Here is a 6,000-nt window from a genome sequence, read left to right as displayed (position 1 = left end):
TTTTTGGAGAGCGCATTCAATTGTTCTTCAACGGTGGGTTGGGCCATTTTCGTAGGTTTTTGAGTTTTTGTAAGATAAGAGAAAAGGATTTAAAGAGCTAGATGCCCCACGGTGGGCGCCAATTGTTTTGTGTGGATTTTGCGCAGGGCGAAATCAGGTCAGGGTAGAGTTGTGTAAGGTTAACTAGCTCTAGGTAGTCTATTGGTTAGGTCGTTAGGGTACAATAATAAGCTGTAAATGGAATAACAACAATAACAGTAAGACAAGTAATTTTGTACGTGGAAAACCCTTGAATGGGAAAAAACCACGGGCACCAAGCCAGGAGAGGATTTCACTATGTTATTTGGGAGAATAATTAAATGATTATAACAATCTTTGTATTTCTCTAAGTATTCTGTATGCTCCTTCTTGCGTATGAATGATATGCCCTCAATATCTCCAGAGTGTTCTTTATATAAGCTTCCATCTTGAACAGTCGCTTGATCGGCATTAAAGGCAGATTATTCTCCATTATTTCCAGTAGTAATTGCGATTATTTCTCTCTTAATTATCGCATTTACTCGCATAATCTTCACACTTAATGCTGCGTATATAATCCCTTTATAACACGCGTATATGGTCTAATATCGTCCCGATATTTTGACCGTTGTCCTCTCCATGGCCTGGCGCCTGTCTTCATGTGCCCGATAGCCGACACCCTGGCGCACTGTTCGTCAGGTTCAGGTGAGATACTGATCAGGAAGGTCTGCGGATTTCCAGGCCTAACAATAACATTTCTGTATATTTTACTCATTTTATATATAAATATTAGATTTTATTTTAGCCAAAAATTAAGAGTATTATAAATTAGTATCAGAGCAGGTTTCTTTCTTGGTTAGGTGTTAAGATCGTCATATCGACATTGCTTGTTTTAGTTTTCAAGCTCTTCTTAAACTTTGAGACTCAAAAACGTTTACTTTTTAAATTCGAAGATGAACTTTCTTTTTAGAATGGTGGAATGTTATACCCTTCATCATTTAAAAATGTTTCTTATTTTCTAAAAGGCAATTTGTTTTTCTAAATCAAAACTTCACGAACGAAGTTCCTTTAAAGGGGGAAGATTGTAATATCCCATATTTTATAGCTGTTTTAAAATATTTATGATTAGTTTTATTAAGAAAAAAAGTGTTTTACATGGGTTTAAACCCTAGGTTTATACGTATAAGTATATCATTGTGCTTTAGACTCCTTATTTCTTCTTGTGCCTCCTGTGTAGTCCCTACGTTTTAAAACAATTTCTATGGCTTGATTCTTCTGTTTCCATGAGCATACATCAATTTTGTTGGTCCACCCTATGCTAAACCCTTGATTTCATCTTTTATTCAACGCATGAAGTGAATTATTTGTGACCAATTTTTTTATCAATTTTTCCATCAAGGTAACACGATTCTACCGTCTCTAATACTCTTACTATTGTGTGGGGTCGGTATGAATTATGTGCAATTATTGTTGGTTTTTGTGATCTATGTGTTGAGATTTTTATTTACGGTGATTAATTATGATGATTATTACGGCACATATATTAGTAATCATAAATATTTGTTAATAATCTTATTCTTAACCAATCGTTGGTTGGCGCAGTGGTAGCATGGGGCTGCGCTTGGTAGGGAGGTCTGCGGATCGATCCTCCACAACTGCGATTGGGAGGAGTTTAAATACCGTAATCCTTGGACACGCCCCGAGATCCGGATTAGTCGGCCCAATATAGTTCGGATTACCGGATGGTTTAGACCAAAAAAAAAAAATAATCTTATTCTTATGTGAGATGGTGGTATTAGTTTAGACGTAAGAGCGCTACAGTATAAATTTGGGTTGACAGGGACTTTATTACATTAGGGTGAGTGATTAGCAAAATAGGGATATTTCATTAATTATTGCTGAGTGCGTGTACTCACGTTTGATAATTAATGGAGTACCCCTCATATTCTAAGTTTATAGGACCCTTTGTGTATGTATAAGTATAAGGTAATATTATGAATGACTAATAGGAAGCTTGAGTAAATGTGTCATACATGAAAATGTGATCGCTTATTTTTGGGGGATTTTGAAATGATCGTATTTAGAGTTGTAGAGCTCCAAAGAGGGTGATTCAAATTGTTGGTGAAAGCTTATTGTCTTAGCTTTCCAACGCATGGTCACAAGCTTCATTCCGATTAGTAACGAAAGAATGACAGTTGTTTGAAAATTAGTGCACAAAGCTGAACTCGCTAAGTAGGGCACGCGTTAATTACTTTCCTGATTCCACTCTTTCCTAAATTGATTCTAATATTATTACATTAATCCTAAAACTAGTATAGATCCCGCGCAAATGCGCGGTTTTTTAGATAGGAATATTAGAAAATGTAGCAATTATACTATTGGTATTTAATAGTGTGAATCCCGCATATTTGCGGTATATATAGAGGTTTTGTTTTTAGTTATTATTTAAATATTTTAAATTGATACATTATTAATTTTTCATATACCTCATCGTATTTCGATATGAGAAAAAAATGAACTATGAACTTCAAGAGAATTTAGTAAAGTTATAAAATATGTTTAATAATAATGATTACAAATAATAAATTTTCTCAAATTATGTTAATGATTTTTTCTTTTTTTTGTGATGAAGCTAATTATATTAGTTTAATATTTTGTTTTATACAAAATGTGTCAAGTCATTCTCTCATATATAATAATAATAATAATAATTAATAAATAACAAAAGTTTAGAAATTTACAGTTTATAAAATTATAGTGAATTTATTTTCTTAATTAAAATATTATAATTAAGATTTTCAAAGAAAATACTATTATTTGATTAAAAGGTTATATTTTGATGAAATGATAATAATTTAAAGAAAGAAGTATTTTTGTTTTCTTATTTAGCTTGATACCTTTTGGAGGAAAACTTTGGAGAATTTTATTCTCTTAGTATATAGGAGGATTCATTCCAAATTTTATACCTTCAAATTTTTATATTTCACCTAATTGTATTTTAATATGAGAAAACAAAATGTAGTATGTCATGAATTGTTTTTTAACATAAAAATGATTTTATTTTATAACTTTGCTTAATTTATCTTAATGAGTTTTTTTCATGTAGCTAATAATATTATTTTATTGTGTTATAAAGTTTAAGTATGCATTAAGTCATTTTCAAGAAAAATAACGATTTTGTATTTTATAATTTTATACTCCTTTTATTTTATTTTTATTAAAACATTATATAATTATAATCTAGAATTTAATAAAAAAGTCATGCTTTAGGAAAAAGATTATAGTTTAATGGGAAAGTTTTATTTCTTTCCTTATACAAGTAGGTGGAGTTTGGAGGGAAAACTTTTGAGAATTTTTATTCTCTTAGTAGTAGGGGGGATGACCTAGCTCAATCCCATCCCTATATATATACTTCCATCACCTATCACCTTATATTCTATTGCTCACAATTACAAAATACAAAACATAGGGAGGAGAGAGAAGAAGACTAGAGAGATAAGATGCATTTTCATCTTTCATCTACCGTGGAGAATTCGCCGAGGACCACTTCTAGTTGATCTTTAATTGTTTTATTTTGGAAGGATTGCGAAAAGGTACGAAACTACTGAATCGAATGCTATTCTTATTGTGTTATTCCTTGCTTGGCATATTGAATTAAATGGTTTGGATATGGCATTATATGGTTGGCATAATCTATTATAATGGCTTAATTGGTTTATCCTGCCGGAATTCTTTATCTTAAAGTTGTATTCTTATTATGAGTTCTTATATATTGTGGAATTATTATTGTCTTGCTGGATTTTATTGTTGTTGGATTTGGGAGATGGGTTTTGTTGGACCAGGCACGGGGATGTGGAAGGGTCGTGGACCTGAGGCGGGATTGTGTGTCCAGTGGCTGTGTATCCAGACTGTGTGTCCATTGAACTGTGTGTCCGGAAGTATTACTGTGTATCTAGAAGTGGAGTATGACTGTGTGTTTAGAAGTAGCTGTGTGCCGTGGTGTGAGGTGGACGAAATGTTGATTGTGTAATTTATTTGTGTAACAGTGTTATTGGAGGGTACTTTATTCTTATTCATTGTTTAGTTTTCTATTCAACCTTTGGTTGGCGGGTGTTTTGCAAAATAAAATTGATGCTTGCTTTAGTTGATGGCGTCCTGTGGTGAATCATTTAATATATCAGGTTAAATGGGGAGCGGACTTACGAACATGTTGGATTTTTGAAATGAGTTGGATGCCTCTTGGGGAGTTTGGGACGAGATGACTTTCCGGAGTTTAGCTATCACGTAGTGTCTTAAGAACTTTATTTATTTTTATTTTCGCTGCTTTGTAATTCAAGTTATCTTAAATAGTTCAGTTGAGTTTGTAATAAAACCTCTTGAGGTATTCATTTAAACAATATTTATTTTTAATTACCGGCCTTGGTATTGTTTGTGTTTAATACTTACTACCTCAGACAACTGAGATGGTAACACTCCTATTTACTTGGGCGGCCTAGCTAAAGGCTCCTGAATAAATGGGGGTGTTACAATTAAGCAAATAAAGGAGTTGATATTGCTTTGGAGAATGATAATTAACAAAGGTTTAAACGAATTGGAATGACTTGTGAGTTGTTATGGCCTTTTAGCCGAGATCGAGTTGTACAGAAAATTTAGAGTGGTTAGTTTCGTAGTGTGTTTGATTTGTCATTTCCTTTGACCTTGATAAGTGGGTGAGTAGGTTAGAGTGTTATACTCGAAGTGTTGAGAAGTTATTTGTATGAACATCGACAATATGACATTGATATTGAGATAGATATTATTATTGTTATTGAGTTATTAGGCCTATGTCTCAAATATTATTTTACGGTCCAGAGTGACCAAGGTTATTGAGTTACATATTATGAATTTGAAATCGACATTGAGATGGAAATATTCTGTCGTGGTTTTACCACAGTTCGATCATCCCTTATCCTTGGCTTATGGTCGACAATGAGGAAACGATATCTGGTTACTTTGGAGTATATTATATTATGAGATGGAGTAATGAGTAAGATGGAGTAATGAGTTGAGACTTGCTTAATTTTGGTGGAAAGAAATAAGAGTTATATTAGAGGAATAATATGGAGTTGGTTTCAGGTTCAGAATAGTTTATTGGTAGTGTTTTCATTATATTCTGTGTTTATTTTAATATTTATGTGTGCTTATTTCCACGCCATGGCCTATAAAAACCCGACCCGCCACTGTCGTAACACAACCCTAATAAGATGGGTGTGCACCTTTGAGCCCATTATTTGTCCTCACTTAAGCACAAAAGCACAAGACCGTGTTACAAAGTTGTTTGTGGAATCCCTTATGAACATATCATAAGCTCCATATTTTCCCGATATGGGACAAACGTTCCTCTCAAACTCTTGGGGTGTTACAAACTCCCTTACTTAATCAACACAACGTCCACGTTATGCCTCGAACTTGACCTCAGCCAAGTCCAGAATCCTCCCCCGCTAAGTGGGTGACCCGAGTACCCCTGACCACAGGCTCACCACATAGTCGCAGGGTTGCTCTGATACCATTTATAACAACCCAACCAGCCACTGTCGTAACACAACCTGTAATACTACGGTTTTATGTACTGTTTGGTACTCTATCGAGTAAGGCGTACTTGGTCGAGTAAGTGAGTTTTAGTTACAAACCAGTGTACTTTCTGATGGGTACTCGATCGAGTAGGTGTCACTCGATCGAGTAGGAGGCACTCGATCGAGTAAGTGACTTACTCGATCAAGTAAGTCGGTTTTACGGGTTGTTTTGACGGGTTTTGATGGCAACGTGAGAATGCTATATAAAGTTATTTTATCAATTCCTTTTTACTTTTTCACTGTTTCTAAACTATTTTCACAAGAGAAAAGTTATGTAGCTTCTTCTTCTTTCATTGCTATCAAATCCTAAGGGCTAGAGTCGTCGGATCGTTGTGTTCTTTACGCCGTTGAGACCGTCGCATCATGGGTA

Source organism: Silene latifolia, chromosome X (assembly GCF_048544455.1).
Source record: "Silene latifolia isolate original U9 population chromosome X, ASM4854445v1, whole genome shotgun sequence".
Lineage (NCBI taxonomy): Eukaryota > Viridiplantae > Streptophyta > Magnoliopsida > Caryophyllales > Caryophyllaceae > Silene > Silene latifolia.
This window is presented reverse-complemented; position numbering follows the sequence as displayed.